General features: G+C 47.5%; 1 protein-coding gene across 2 annotated transcripts in view; it reads right to left on the bottom strand.

The window, feature by feature from the left end:
* The window catches only part of BLK (BLK proto-oncogene, Src family tyrosine kinase), a 76,225-nt gene extending 61,081 nt beyond the window's left edge, over positions 1–15,144 (bottom strand). The window contains exon 1 of one of the 2 annotated variants that reach the window (XM_053901107.1): positions 14,801–15,144. The gene's annotated coding sequence lies outside the window, so the exon portion shown is untranslated. The remainder of the gene's footprint in view (positions 1–14,800) is intronic. The other variant, XM_019440942.2, reaches the window with a different exon arrangement.
* Between the last annotated feature and the right edge of the window lie 465 nt (positions 15,145–15,609).

Genomic DNA, 15,609 nt, shown 5'->3' with positions numbered 1-15,609 from the left:
AAGACATATAGCCACAGAAAAGATGCGTTTCCAAAGAATCCAAGAATCCAAACTGCCATGTCCCTTGTGATTCTGGCCGTTAAAAACTGTATCATGTGAACCAAGACAAGTAGCTCTTGGGTAGAAATGTGAGGTTAGTAGAATTATTGATGGTTTGTAGCTGCTTTCAATTTTCTTTTTTGGTGTTACATAAAGTTTACAGTTGTGAGGTAAGGAGATAAATGATAAATCTGTACAAAATTTGCCTGTTCTTCCGAATGGCTGTGGCACTGTCCCGCCTCCAAGAAGCCGGCTTTTTCTGTGGCTTCCCTTCTCAGCTGGCTGAGAAGGCAGGCAGGGTGAGCAGACCCCATCAGAGCTCCGCCAGACCCCCCTACACACAAAACCAAGTGAGGGACTGAAAGAGCAGTGAGAGCACATTCATTGTTCCCGCCTTCCATCACCCACCCTGGCGGACCCTCCATGCGTTAGGTCCTTGGCATCTGAGTCCAGCCAATGGGGAGACTGGTTCATACAAGCAGCCTGAGGACATCCGTGTCTAAATCCATGTGAACCTCTCTGGTGTTCAGATTCATGCCATGCACAAGTGGACTGACCCACAGAGTCAGAGGTAAATGACTTGTCTGATGTTTGCTGATGCTGTAAACAGGCATGGAGTCCCCAAGGGGTCCCAGTGGGCGCTGGGAGGTTGGCTGCTCTCAAACAGACACGAAGAGAAAATTACAGAAAAGCTTCCTGCAGTGCAACTTGCTGGAGGGGCAGCAGCTTCAGGCGTCAGGAGGCCACTTGACCTTCTTAAAGGTCGTGGTCAGCATACTAGTCATTAGCACAGAGCCTCCCACGTAAAAGCGGTCTGCGCTCTGGCTCACTTACCCCGGCTGAGCCCCAAACTGCCTCCCTCTCCTCTGGGCGCTTACCGCTGGGGAATGTGAACAGTAGGGGGCGGTAGTCCCCGCCCCAGAGCTGCACGCAGGGGTATTGGGCCCTGCGAAACCCCTCCTCCAGTAGCTCCTCTATCATAGTTCTTCTGGCCCCTGGATAAATGAGTGGCTTCCTCATCTGATGTCCTCAAAGCGTGTGGCAGGACCTCGGCGACAGCCCCGTCACAGACGGATGGGGGTGGGGAGGATGGCTATTCACGTCTTACTTAGTGACTCTCATTTCTGTGTCCTCGGGGCCTAGCATGTATCTGGCTTAGCGCATGTCACAATAAATAACAATGGACAACTGACAGTTCCAGGGCAGGGAGACAATGGGGCAGGAGGAATTTCAGGAGATGACTGATCCCTAAGGGTGGGCAGATGTGGGGAGAAACAGAGAAATGAAAGGTGATGTCACGGAGGCTGGAGCTCCTGGGTAGACAGGAGCGATGCTCAGCCAGCAAGGGAAAAGGCAAGTTGACAGGTGCTGACCTAGCCCACAGGACAAGAGAGGCATTCTATGGACAGCAAGCTTGTGCTGGATGCCCCCTCGGGAAGAGGTTTCCCAGATGCTAAGTGAGCGTGACGCTGCGCTCCTCCATGCTTGGCGGTCCATTTCTGCTCAGTTGCTGTGTGTGGCTGGGCCAGCTGCAAATTCACAGCAGGGTTTGGCCTCTGCCTCGATACGGGCGATAGGCTTCTCTTGCCCTTACTGTTGGCCTGGGTCAGTGCTCTGCACACAGTGGGCAGTTGATAGACTGAATAACTGAAAGCGAAGAGCACCGGTTTTGGAGTCACACAGACCTGAGTCTGCATCTGGGCTCTCGCCTTCTGGCCCCGGGCCCTCGGTGGGTTCCTGATGACAACACGGGACTGTTGCAGGAATTAAAGGAGTTCATTGCACAAAGCACCTGGCACATTTCTTGGCACTCAAGTACTGGCAGCTATTCCACATTTGATCGATATGCATTATGTGCCCAGTAGACCCAGCAAAGGGTTGACCGGATGGAATGCCCAGAGCCCACTTAGCCTACCCCCTCGTTGGCAGGGTCGGAACCTGAAGACCAGAGAGAGGAAGTCCCCCAGCCAAGATGGCAAGACCAGTGCCCAGCTGTAGAAACGCAGCCTCAGGGACAGAACCAGCTTGGCACAGGCTGGCATTCTTGGGCATCCTCATCTCAGCTCTCCCAATTTCTTCCCCCACTGGTTTCAGGCTCCTCCTCCAGTCCTAACTTGAGGTCACTATCCTGTCTTACTAAAGTCATTTGTACCCCTAATGCCTGGTTGATCTTTGGCACCCATTCTGCTTTACCTCCACACGAACCCTCGGATCTCCCCCTCCCCAAACTCTCAAGTCTGCCCACTGGAATTCTCTGGCCCCTTCTAGATTCCGAGTACTATCTGGCTTCCTGAGCTGGATCCTTTATCTGGGATCACTAGGCTCCTGTCTCTTTAAAGTTCCTTTAGAGTATTGTTTCCCTTCCTCTGATGGCTCCCAGAAGCTGAGGTGGGTGGTATCTTCCCTTCCAATCAGGGCAATCTGTCCTCCTCAGAGGCAGCGACAGGCCCCCACCTCAGCAGGAGCCATCAGTGCCCACCTGCATCTCGATATCCTCCTGGTGGTCCAGGCTGGACTCACTGGATCGAGGATCACTCCTGGGGGTGGGATGGTCTACCACAGGTAGGAAGCTAGGGTGCTCTGCTTTCTTTCCAAGTTCTCGTGTCCATTCCTCCCACAGCTGGAGCTGGTTGGCAAACCGTCCGTCCTCCCTCGTCTGCCTCAGTCCCCTTCCCCTATTCGTCCTGATCCATGGGCACTCTCACAGTTCCCTAAGTTTGTAGACACAGTTTGGAAACAAGATTTACATTTGTACTCTATGTTGGGAAAAAAAAAATCAAAGCAACAAGTCCAGTGTTGCTTACCCAGGGTTTCTGTCAGCAGAACGTTTTTGTGAGATGTGAATGGATTTTTTTCTTCTTCTATTCGTTTATTATTTTCCTCCTTGCCCACGTTTAAGCCACTGCCACAGGGAAACAGAAAGGAGAAACAAGAGAACTCTCCTGGCTCAGATTGAGAGAAATGTGATGAGTTGGTCTGGGCAATACGGGGACCCAGGTGGTCTCACCAGAGTCCCTTGGTCCAAAGTTGGAGGGGAGCAGCGTGACGACTGCTGGACCCATGATGTGGCACAGAAGTCCTGGAGGAGGGCTTGACCCAGGTCAGAGGCCGGAACTAGATATCCTAGCAGTGGCCTGTGTGGATTGATGATGAAGACCAGATGTGTTGCACTGCCCCAAAGTCCTAAGACCCATTAGCACCCTCCCCCCAGAACTGGGGCCCAGCCCTGGAGAAAGGGAGAGAGCACTGAGTTCACTGGGGCTATTTTCCACTACCAACAGAAATCAAGATGTTCAGACTAGATATTCTATTTTTGCTCACCAAGTGTGGACTCAAGTCTACACTCACCCCACATGAATTTACTCTGTCATGACTTCACTGAGCCCTCCAGATGTTCTTCCAGAGGCCAGGACCACCTTCGTAACAGACTCACTCAACCTACTCTTCCACTGTCTCTGAAGTCGGTGTCCTTATCAACAATTCCAAAGATTCCCCCTTAGCCTCATTGTTCTTGCAATCAGCACATTCTTCTTCTTCTTCTTCTTCTTCTTCTTCTTCTTCTTCTTCTTCTTCTTCTTCTTCTTCTTCTTTTCAAATGAATGACAAATGAGCGAAATACATATTTCTGAGTGTTGACCTTAGGAAGGTAAAAGGGAATAAAGCAAAGGGACAAATTCAGCCATGCATTGTCTACCCCTTAGATTTGCAAAGGGGTCATGGGAGAGTTTCAGGGTGGTTTGAAGGCTGTGTTAGAGACACTCTATGGTGTGACCAGACAGAGTGAGGAGCTAGGAGGTCCAGCCTGAGGGTCAGGCTGGTCACTGATTATCTGTGTGACCTCAGAAAAGGAACTCTGCTCTCCGGGTGTGCCACTGGGAACTGGCGATACAGTGGGGTTGTGCAAACAGGGAATGAGGGTGTGTCCTTGTGTGTGCATGTGCCTGGCATGAGGCCCTTGCTACCCTAGCCCCCTGCTGCGGTCATTAGAAGAAGCCATCAGCCATGCCTGCTGGTGCCTGGGCCAGGGTGGCACAGTTATAGGAAGACTTGTGGAGGCTGAGACCTTGGGACTGGAACTTCAAGGATACACAGGAGCTTTCTTCACAGAGATGGGCATGTCAAGTGGAGAAGAGGGCTCAGCACAAGCTCTGAGGTGTGATGGGCAACAGGGAGTCACTGGGGACAGGACTGCTGGGCCCAACGTGCCTAAAGAAGAACACCAGGAGAGAAGCTGGAACAGGAGACTAAGACATCTGGTCCCAGGAGGCCTGGGTTTTGTTCTCAGGCACTGAGGAGTCAACAGAGATGTTCCTCTGGGGGCCACATTTGAGCTTCAGAGAGACCTTGCCAGCCACAGAGAGGATGGACTGCAGTGCAAATCACTGCAGAGAAGACAGGAGCTCTATGGATGTGGCAGTCATCTAGTCTAGAGGCAGGAAGGGCCTGAGTTAAAGCAGTGGAGATCCAGGGACAAATTTGAGAAAGGAGGAGACAGATATTATCATAGATGTTATCACAGCATTGCCCTCAGTCAGGGAAACCAGTGAGTGTTCTAGCCCACCCTCTGGCCTTTGCTAAGGCTCCTACTTTCCCCGCACTTTAGGTTTCTTCCGCAGGGAACAGAGCCTCCTCCAGAAGATGCTGGGGTAAAGGTTGGGGTCGGGGGACAGGGGGGACTCAGTCACCCTTAGCAGGGCAGTGGAAGATGAGGCAAAGATCCTGAGGATTTCAGACCCTGCCTCTTCAGTGTGGAGTCGGGTGAAGGAAGGCCAGCCCCAGAGAAAGAAGGAGATGGGCCCCTCCTGTGACCCCCATCCCAGCATCCCCATGGAGCTGCTGGCCGCCAACACACCATTCTGGGCTCTGAGCTGAGGGGAGGAGGAGGAGAACGCTCCCTCCCTTCTCAAGACCCACTCAGACTAGAAGACAGGCACTTCTTGCCATTTGACAGCAGAGAACTTTGATGAGAACAACAAGCGAGAAGAACTTTAGGGAGGAAGGTGCTTTAGCAATAGGATTGCTACAAAATGGATGAAGCTTGGAAACCTCTTTATGGGGCAGACTTTATTCCTTACTCTGTCACAATGGCCTTGGCAACAGTGGGTTTGGGCATCTTTTGTTGTTGTTGGTATGTGTGTCACCTCTGTGTGTGGGCCTCCCTGTATCTGTGCATGTGCTTGTGTGTGCATGTGCCTGTGTGGCTGTGTGTGTTCATGTGTGTGTGAGATGGAAAAAGAGCATATCCTACATCAATAACCTCTTCCCCTGGAGAGATTTTCTTTTTTGTTTTTCTAGTTATAACATCTTTAAAACAGGGTCCAAAATGGACAACTTCCCCTAAACACCACATGCCAGAGAGCTCCAGGACATCCCAGGCTGGGAGTAGAAGCGCTCCCTTCTCAGACTGAATCTCAGGTGGGGCAGGTGGGAGGTGGGGGACACCCTCAGTCACTTGGGCAATCTCCAACAGCAAACCACCACACTGGAGACATTTTTGAGCACGTGCTCAGTGGAGGCTGGCTGGCGGCCATTCCCACGTGCAAGGAACTAAAGGCATGGAACTATGAAGATTCACAAAAGTCCATTTAAGATTCATTGATCTTAAATATCAAACTTATGACAACATTCTATAGGGACAGAGTCAGCTCCCCAGAGCCCACATTTCTTCCCCATTCTTTTTCATGACTTTTCTTCATTCAATTTCCAACAGGCTTTCCAGTTCGACAGGAAAGGAAGGACCAAACATGGAGATGTCAACTTTCTTACATACAGGCTGTCTCTCCGTGGCGGTTTGGACAGCACACAAATAAATAGGAGGGGGGAGTTGGCAGGAAGGTGGAGCACACATCATCAGAGTGGCTTTATGTGCAGGCAGCAATTAGAGGAGACTGATTTGAAAACAGAAGGCTCCAGACCCACTGGGATGAATGTCGCAGAGTCATTTTGCAGGAATCCAATGAACGTTGCATTGCAAGCCATGTGCACCCTAATCAAGGGGCCTCATGGAGAAAGATTTTAAACCCTTTTTCCTATGCCACAAAGGAGTATGACCTTTCTGTGAGGAAACTATTGTGCAAGCAAATGAGATCTCTCTAAAGGCCAGAGTCCCAGCTCTGAGGAAGACATCAGTCACAGGGCCTGTCCTTCATCTCTGAGCCAGAAGCCTCTCTGGGGGTGTTACTTTCACTTCCCATTTGCTCGTTCTCAGAGGCCGCTTGTCTGAGTGACAACATGGAGCAAAGGAGCCTCGGAAGATTTATTTGACCAGGAGGAGAGTTTGGGAGCTGGCTCCTTTCTCTGGCAGCCCAAGAGGCTGGCAGCTTCAGCTGAAGTAAGGTCCCAGCAGAAACATGGGTACAAGTGACACCCCACCCTTACCTCCTCCACACCTGTGACAGAGCCACCAGGTCTGGTTGTTAAGGCCGATGTGAGCAGGTATCTCCTTGCCAATCTCAGCCTCAGACAGTTGCCAACAACAAGCACTCTGTACCTCACAGAGCCCTGTTTCCACTTGAGGAAACGTCTCTGCTTTCTATGTCTAACTGACGCTGGTGGCAAAGGCCTCCCAGGAGTGATTCTTGGAGCAGGAAGAGAATCCCATGTTGACTCAAGAGCATATGGGAAAGCCACGTTCTCCCCAGCAATTAACCAGAAGTCAATTCTTTCTGTACCAGCAAGTCCCAAACCCTCCTGGATGGATGAAATCTGATGAAAGCCAGAAATGCTCTTTGTAGAGGGTTGCCTGTGTCCACAAAAGTTTACATGCAAGTTAAAGAAGCTTATAAGCTCCATGAAATGCCTCAAGGGGCTATGGTCTCCCAAAGTTAGGTCACCAGCACCAGCAACTGGTGCAGGGGCATGACCATTGTGGGAAGAAAGTCTCTATCCAGGGCCATATACTTCCCCCTCTTTCCCTGCCACCAAGCAGACAGCAGGACCCTCTGGGTACCTGGGCCTCTTTTGCAAGGCTCAGGACTCAGGAAAGCCCAGGTGGCAAGCTATTCTCCACTGGTCCCTGCTTCGCAAAGCCAGATGCAGACAGGACACTGATCTGTGGTTTGAAACTAAGGTATCCTGCTTCTCATCAGTAATGTGCTGGGGCCAACTCGTGCAGGTTTGTAAGAGCCAGTTGTTAAATTCGGGGGAACTTTATGAGCCATTTGTTAAGCACCTCATTATTCAACACCAAACCATATAAAATGAAAATGATCTAAAATCAAAATTAAATTATATAAAATACAATTAAATGAGTTATATTAAAAACGAAGGTAGTAAACACCCAAATGTCATCATTTCCCAGTTATTTCATTACATTTCACTATTATCACTGAGGTCATTTACATCAGTTGTGTGTGCAGTGGAAATGCTGTATAATGGTGCACTGTTGCACATCTCTTCCCAGCCCCATGTCCAGCCAGGTCATGTTGGCAGCTTGAAATTGGCAATCTAGGAGTGTTTACACCACAGGAGTAGGAAAGGGCTTCTGGGGTTGATTTGCTTTTTTGTTGATTTTTCAGACCTAATACCGTGATGGAGAAAATGTTAAAATAATGTAGGTAATCCTTTAAAATGTTCCCTATTTATATCTGTTAATAGCACAAAGGACTTGAGAAAAGTGTTTTGAGTAATTAAAAACTATTAGCCAATGTAACAAAGAAGCCAGTGACATCACTGCCTCATGAGTGCAATTCCAACATGTCTTTGTCACATTGGTCTACTTAACATAAATGAAAATACCAATGGATGTTCATGCCAACACTATATTTGTGCATCAGTTGCAGCCCATGGATATGAGAATTTGGCAAAAGTCAACAAAAACATTCTGTGGAGAATCGATCGCTCTATGGTATTTATAATGAATATTTTATTAAAATTGTTTTCATGTTTATTTATTTTTGAGAGAGAGAGAGAAAGAGACAGAGTACAAGCAGGGAAGGGGCAGACGGAGAGGGAGACACACAATCTGAAGCAGGCTTCAGGCTCTGAGCTGTTAGCACAGAGCCGGACATGAAGCTTGAACTCACAAACCGGGAGATCATGATCTGAGCCGAAGTCAGAAGCTTAACCGACTGACTTAACCCAGGGCCCCAAGAACGTTACATATTTTATTTGTAAATTATGTGTTACATATTCTTTATACCAGTACAATGTTTAATAAACTTATGTGTGTATGTATGTGTGTGCATTTGTTTCCCGGAAAGCTGGTTGTTGAATATTTACCAGCATCTGACAGCTCTCAGTCTAGGAGATACCTATCTTAACCTAATCTCCCCCTGCTGTACTGGCAGATGGCAGGATGTCCATCAGACAGACACCACAAGGGGGAAATGATTCCTTTCCACGTCAACACATGGGAAAAAGGGATTTGAGCCTTTCCCATAAAGCTACCCAAATAAAACCATGAAATGGGTTATTGTTTTTGATCCCATCTTCAAATGAAATAGGTTTTTTTGTTTGTTTGTTTGTTTGTTTGCTTACTTTGAGAAAGAGAGAGTGAGAGCAAGGGAGGGGCAGAGAGAGAGAGAGAGAGAGAGAATCCCAAACAGGCTCTGCACCACCATCACAGAGCTTGTTGCAGGGCTCAAACTCATGGACCGTGAGATCATGACCTGAGCCAAAATCAAGAGTGAGATGTCACTCAACTGACTGAGCCACCCAGGCACCCCTCAAATGAAATCGTTTTTTTTAAAAAATAAACATCTTTTTAAAAATCTGATTCTACTATAGAAATGGTAGGAATTAACAGAATCTTCCCATGGAATAACTACATTTAATCTTTGTAGCAGTACCAAGAGGAATATCTGTAAGAATAGGCAGTGAAACAAGCTGCTTGTGTATGTCTAACAGACCCACAGCTGAATATCTCACCATAGGTGGCACCCTTGTAGAAACAAAACAAGCCAAACAAAAAACACAAAGAATTGGTCTATGTTTTGTACACAGAAAGGAAACTAATTCTTATCGAGCACCCATACCATCCATCAAGCGCTTTCAAAAATGCTGTTCTGTTTTTGTTTATTGACTTATTCATTTTCTGGTGCTTCCAAAAAGATTTGAAGCCACTTATAAAAATACGTATGAAATGATAGCAGAGGAAAACAAATGAAGAAATCAAGACCAAAGGACAAATTCGGGCAGGAAAACAAATCTGAGCGTCAAGCTTGTACACAGGAATACAGACCATGAGATGCGTTGCCCAATTGCTAGTGGTTGGATGCAAATTAGGCTCTCAGTGTCCTGCAGTCCAAAGCACAGAGTAGGAAATCATTGGTTTGAAGAGTCAGTGTCTTTAAGACATCCTTTGCTCCGGAGAAGTGTGGATTTTCCAGGTTTGGAGCCTGAGAGTAATCATCCTGCAGCCGTTCGTAGGGTGATCCTGAGTGTCACGGTGGACAGCAGTCTCAGTGGCATCTCAGCAATGATGACACAGTGAGGTCCTACCTTGTGTCTTATAGCAGCCTTCAGCTGGAGCCTAGGATGGCATACCCTCACCAGGAAAGGGTGCCAAGCCTGATTCTGGAATGCAATTCCCTGAACACTCCAAGCATTGAGATCCAGACACACAGCTCTCAGACTGACTAGCTTCATGGTAGGGGGAGAAGGGTGAGGAACACCCCAAATATCTAGATTTATGTTTCTCAATCATATTGACCTCATGGCCTCTTTGAGAAACATAACAAAGCCATGGTCTCCCTTTGGCAGATTTCAAGATAAATATCATGCATAAAAATAAATGTTAAAAGTTACAATGTGAACTGTGCTTTTTCTTTTTTTAAAATTTTTTTAAAAACACTTATTTATTTTTGAGAGACAGAGAGAGGCAGAGCATGAGGAGGGGAGGGGGAGAGAGAGAGAGAGACACAGAATCCGAAGGAGGCTCCAGGCTCTGAGCTGTTTGTTAGCACAGAGCCCGACGTGGGGCCCGAACTCACGAACCGCAAGACCATGACCTGAGCCAAAGCCGGACACTCAACCGACTGAGCCACCCAGGTGCTCCTGAAATGAGCTTTTTCAAATTACAAGGACTCCTCTGGTGGTTCTCACACAGAGACCTGAATAGAATCTAGGTGGAAACTCTTCAGTTTCAACTCACCTAAGAGGGCATTGAGAGTTTATTCTTATAACCCTATGATGGGCTGCTACCAACAAGTAAAGAGCTAAGACTCCAGGGCAAAGTAACCTACCTGAGTTATGCCAGTAGAGAGTGTGGTCAAACTATTATTATTTCAGAAAGACATTCAGTGACTTGTCCAAGGTCACAGCAGGGCTAAACATTGAACCAAGCCTTCTGGCTTACAGGCTGGCCATCCACTCTCTATGCAAGAGAACCTCTCAGCCACACCTGCTTTGTCATACTCCTATGCCCAAGTTCTTTCTAACTCTGGGATCCACAACACATTGAGAGATAAAATTAAATTATCATTACTAAATATTTGACTTGGTGATTCCAAATATTTTGGGTTGGCAGATGCTTTCAGGACTGTGATAGAAGCCAGGAGCACTCTGTGGAGAAGAGTGAAGAGTGTGAATGTCCACAAAAACTTGCAGACAACTTCACAGCGCTCATAGACCCCATGGAACTCATCAAGTTTCCATGATCTTGGAGGTCAGAATTCCTGACCCATTAAGCACAAATCATCTCATATATTTGTAGGCACTACACAAATATGCACAAACATTTCCTGCACTTGAGCACCCCTGAGGGTGAGGGCCTCCTTAAATTCTGCCTCCCAGGTGCCTTGCTTGCCTCACCCTTGTCCTAGCCCAGCAGCCCAGGTATCAAGGTATACAAAGAAGCCAGAAGAAAGTGGTGATGACAAGGCACCCAAAGGAGCCTCCTTCTACCACATGGCTTGGGAAACATCAGCCCTTTGGTGTACACAGTGGCCTGTTGTGAGTGAAGGTCATGCAGGGTCAGCAGGGACCATAGCATAGCCTCTTCTATGCCTCCGTCTCTGGCTCCAATCATCTGGTTCAATTTAATTCTCATATCTGTGCTTGAAGCTGGGTGCACCTTTACAGAGAACTGGGCCATTTGCTCACACCCCCCAGCTGGAAGTGGCAGAGCCAGGTCCTAGTGCAGAACTGGCTGGCCCCAAGGCCCAGCATCTTCCTCTGGCCAGCACCGCCTTGCAGACACCTGCTGACAGCCATCTTATTCTTCAGGGGCCCCTATTAAAACCCCGGCATGACCATGGCACTGGAGCTCATTGGGCTAAGGGTGATCATTAAATCTTACATGTTTTTCCTCCTTTGAGCTTTCTTCCTCATAGTTTAATCTTCACTTGCATTCAAAAACTTGTCCTTGTTTCTTTCACTCAAGGACCATTTTGCAGGGTACCTGCCCTGAGCCAGACATTGTCCTGAGTGCTGGGACCCAGAGAGGGATGAAAGGGGGACAGCTCCCTGTCCTGGAGGAGCTCAGATCCAGAACTCTTACAAACAAGTAGCCCTAAGCATGTTGCTGGAGGTTCACGGGGACAAGGAATGGATTTGGACACTGGTGACAGAAGAGAAGGAGGTGGGATCGGTCAAGAGAATTAGAACAGGTGAGCCTTGCCCAGATGAGAAAGTGGGGAGGAGGTCCCAGGCCAAGAGAGCAGCAGGAGCAGGTGCCACCCGCCCTGTCCCCCCACCCCGGGCCCCCATGCATTTCAGAGAAGCGAGTGACCGGCCCAGTCAAAGTGCATATAGGTTAGCAGTGGGAGCAGCAGGAGATATAACAGGAAAGGTACTTTAGGCCCAGTGGTAATCACTGTTCTTGGTTTCGATCTTCATCTGAGTGTTGTGATTTTATCTAGGTGCTGTCTTCCTACAGCTTCACGATTCTTTCTTCTTTCTCACCTGCTTTCTCTAATCTGGCTGGGACATCACCCCAGAACGAGGGCACACCTGCTCTACTGGGCCTGGTGGAGGGGGGCCTGTGTGGGGGTGGGGTGGGATAAAGGTTTCTCAGTCTCCCCTGTTACCTCCCCACACACCTGAACTTTCCACACAAGGATGCTGGCCCCTGATGGCTCTGTCCAGCTGCTGCAGATTCTAGGGTAACACAGTGAGCTCCCAAGGCCATGGCGTCACTCCATCAGGAGCTGGTTCTACGTTCCTCAGGCCACAGCTTAGTTCAGGGAATTATTTTCCAGCACAGCTCATGGCTGCTTGGCTGGCCACAGATTCTGTGGGGATGGTTGGGACCAGAGGATGGCAGATTCCATCCTGGTATTCCACACAGGGTTGGGGCTCTCACCTGCCTCCATTCTGGCCTTCTCCTTCCTCACTGAGGAGAGGTCAGGTTTGGGTCTCTGGGCATGCACTTGGAGGCCTGAGAGCCTGACCCAGCACAGTGAGCTCTGCTGGGCAGAGGATGGGGTACTTAACCCTGAAGCCCCTCACATAGAGTGAGGGCTCAACACATGTGTGCTGAATGAAAGAATAAATGAGTGATAAGTAATGCCACAAAGAGAAATATAGAAATTTCTAGGACTAAGGTTGGGAGAGACAATGGTAAAAAAAAAAAAAAAAAAAAAAAAAAAAAGCAAAAGGCCTGCTATGTTCCAGAAACTTCAAAGAGAGGGTAGGGACCACTGGACCATGCTCGGTTTCCCCAAGCATGTTCACATTTTGACCATGTCTGCTTTAGGGCAGGAGCATAATTTCCTTTAGCTTTTTATTTTGGAATAATTTTAGGTTTATAGAAAAGTTACAAAGATAGTGTAGAGACTTCCCATATACCCTGCACTCAGCTTCCCCTAATGTTATCATCTTACCTAACCATGGTACAGTTGGCAGAACTAAGAAATTCACATTGGCACAATGGTATTAATTAAACTCCAGGCTTTATTTAGATTTCACCTATTTTCATTAAGGACTTTTCACAAAGACATTTGGTGACTTGTCCAAGGTCACACCGCCAGGAAGCATCCAATCCCATCCCAGATGTTAATTCCAGATTTAGTTGTCAGGTCTCCTTACTCTCCTCTGATGTGTGACAGTTTCCCCATCTTTCCTCATTTTCCATGACCCTGACAATTGTGAAGGTCAAATGTTCTGCAGATTGTCCCTCCCTTTGGATTTGTCTGATGTTTTCTCATGATGAGACCGGGGTTAAAGGTTTGGGGGAAGAACAGCGCAGAGGGGAACTACTTTTCTCCTTTCACCGCAGCCAAAGTTACACAATATAACACGACATCCCTCAAGACGTTAACCTTGACCACCTGCTTAAGGTGGCGTCTGCTGATGCTCTCCACTACAGTTACTGTTTTTCCCTTTCCATACTTCATTCTAAGTCCCTTCCGCACTCAAGGTGAGCAGAGTCAAGCTCCATCTAGAGAGGAGAGGCATCTACACATATCATGTGGAATTTTTCTCTATAACAATGGAAGAAAATGGCAATAATTCTTTTTTTAATGTTTATTTATTTTTGAGAGAGAGAGAGAGAGTCCTAAGCATACTCAGTGCTGACAGCACAGAGCCCCACACAGGGCTCAAACTCACAAACCATGAGATTGTGACCTAAGCCAAAATCAAGAGTTGGACACTTAATGGACTGAGCCACCTAGGCGCCCCAATGATAAGAATTATTTAGTTTCTTGGTAATGTGGATAGTTGAAAGCAGTGTTCAATTATGAAATGACTAGAACAGTTGTCAAAACCTAAGAATTGGGGGTGTGGGTTAAATGGGTGATGGGCATTAAGGAGGGCACTTTTCGGGATGAGCACTGGGTGTCACATGTAAGAGATGAATCACTGGGTTCTACTCCTAAAACCAAGACTACACTGTATGTTAACTAACTTGAATACAAAAAAGCAAAAACAGACCCCAAAAAAACCAACAACTTAGAATTTTAAAAATCCTCTCAAAATATGTTATCAACTGTTCTTTCCTTCTCAGAAATGGCTCTCTTAGCCAAAAAAGTCATCATTAAACCTATTTCATCACCCAACCCCTGATGTCTGAGAAATGGATAAACTTATTTAAAAACAACATTTAGAAAGGGCAACAACCAACCATTTACATTGAGCCAAACTGACACTCCCCTTCCATCACTGCTAATCTCTATCATGTCTGCCTCTTAGGTACAATTACCCTGGTTTATAGAGAGGCCGAGTAACTTGCTTGGAGCCCCACAGCTGGCATGTATGTGCCCACCCATATTCCCACCCCTCAGTCTTCTCCTACCTTTCCTGTGGCACATTCACTGACTTTTCCAGCTTAGAAAACCCAAGAAGCAGAATCTACCTGGATGGATAAGCTTTTATTTAAAAAAAAAAAAAAAAAAAAAAAAGAAGAGAAAAAGAAAAAGAAAATGAGGAGTTCCTGGATGGCTCAGTCGGTTAAACATCTGATTTCAGCCCAGGTCATGATCTCACAGTTCATAAGTTCAAGCCCAGCGTTGGGCTCTGAGCAGATAGTACATAGCCTGGAGCCTGCTTCGCATTCTGTCTGTCTCTCTCCCTCTCTCTCTCTGCCCCTTCCATACTTGTGTGCTCTCTCTCTCAAAAATAAATAAACATAGAAAAATACGGGGAAAAAGAAAGAAAAAGAAACACATAAACACACACAACTAAAAAACTCTCCAAAGCAGAAACCAACAAATGATCGGACAATCTATTCATAGCTATGACTCAGATCATGTTAATGTCTTCTCTCTCTGTAACATCCAAAGTGATGTTCCTGACCACTCTCCCAACCACAGGCCTCAGAACACTGTTTGCACGGTTTAAAAGAATAAGATGGTCAAAAAGGTAGAAGATGCAGTCTTACCTTGACAAATGCTCAGTAGCTTTTCACCATGGCTTTTTAAATCCCGGCACCCTTGTGATGCAACAGCTTTCTAGCTATAACCAGCAACTCTTGATGCAATCCCAAAGAAAAAACCCATGCCTGTTGTCTCAATCGGTTCACGTAGCTTGTGGCTTCCTGCTGGCAGCGAGCACCAGGCAGAGGTGGCCGGCTCCTGGGTTTGTGGTCAGAGCTTCACCAGCTTCCCCCAAGGAGCCCTGCCCCTCTCACTGAGCTCTTTGAAGGCTTCTGTGGGTTCACTAGGACCAGTGGGCACTGCTGACCCAGAAAAACCTGTGAGGAAGGACCGCAAGCAGCTGGTCTTTCTCAGGCCCTGGGCTCCACTGGTCCCGATGACTCTCTGCCACTAAAGTTTTCTCATGGGGTTTTGGTTTAGTGACATGGGTGGTGCCTTCCTACACCAAACTGGGCAGAGTTAGTAAACCTCCAAGCTAACTCTACAGGGTATTTAGCTCTGCCTAGCAGTATTTATCCGCAAGACAAGAAAGAGCTTGGTCTCTGATGCCTTGTGCCATCTGTATGAGCCTGGGCAGCTGTTCTCTAGCCTTGTTGGTTTTGTTTTGTCTTCCAAATAGTGCCGATGATACCCAGCCCAGAGATACTATGGGCACAAATGATAGAATGGGTGGGAGTGACGGGCACAGAATGGGCTCTCAATAAATGCGAATTCTCATTTCTAAAACAAGTGGCCCTCTAGCCAGTCATTGGTTCTGATTGCAGGATCTTTTCAGTAGTGCCACTTCACTTGACTCGGAACACTCAGGGGAGCA

Source organism: Panthera pardus, unplaced genomic scaffold, assembly GCF_024362965.1.
Source record: "Panthera pardus isolate Hobbes unplaced genomic scaffold, ASM2436296v1 HiC_scaffold_13, whole genome shotgun sequence".
NCBI lineage: Eukaryota > Metazoa > Chordata > Mammalia > Carnivora > Felidae > Panthera > Panthera pardus.
The sequence above is the reverse complement of the archived record's forward strand: the minus strand, read 5'-3'. Positions and strand labels throughout refer to the sequence as shown.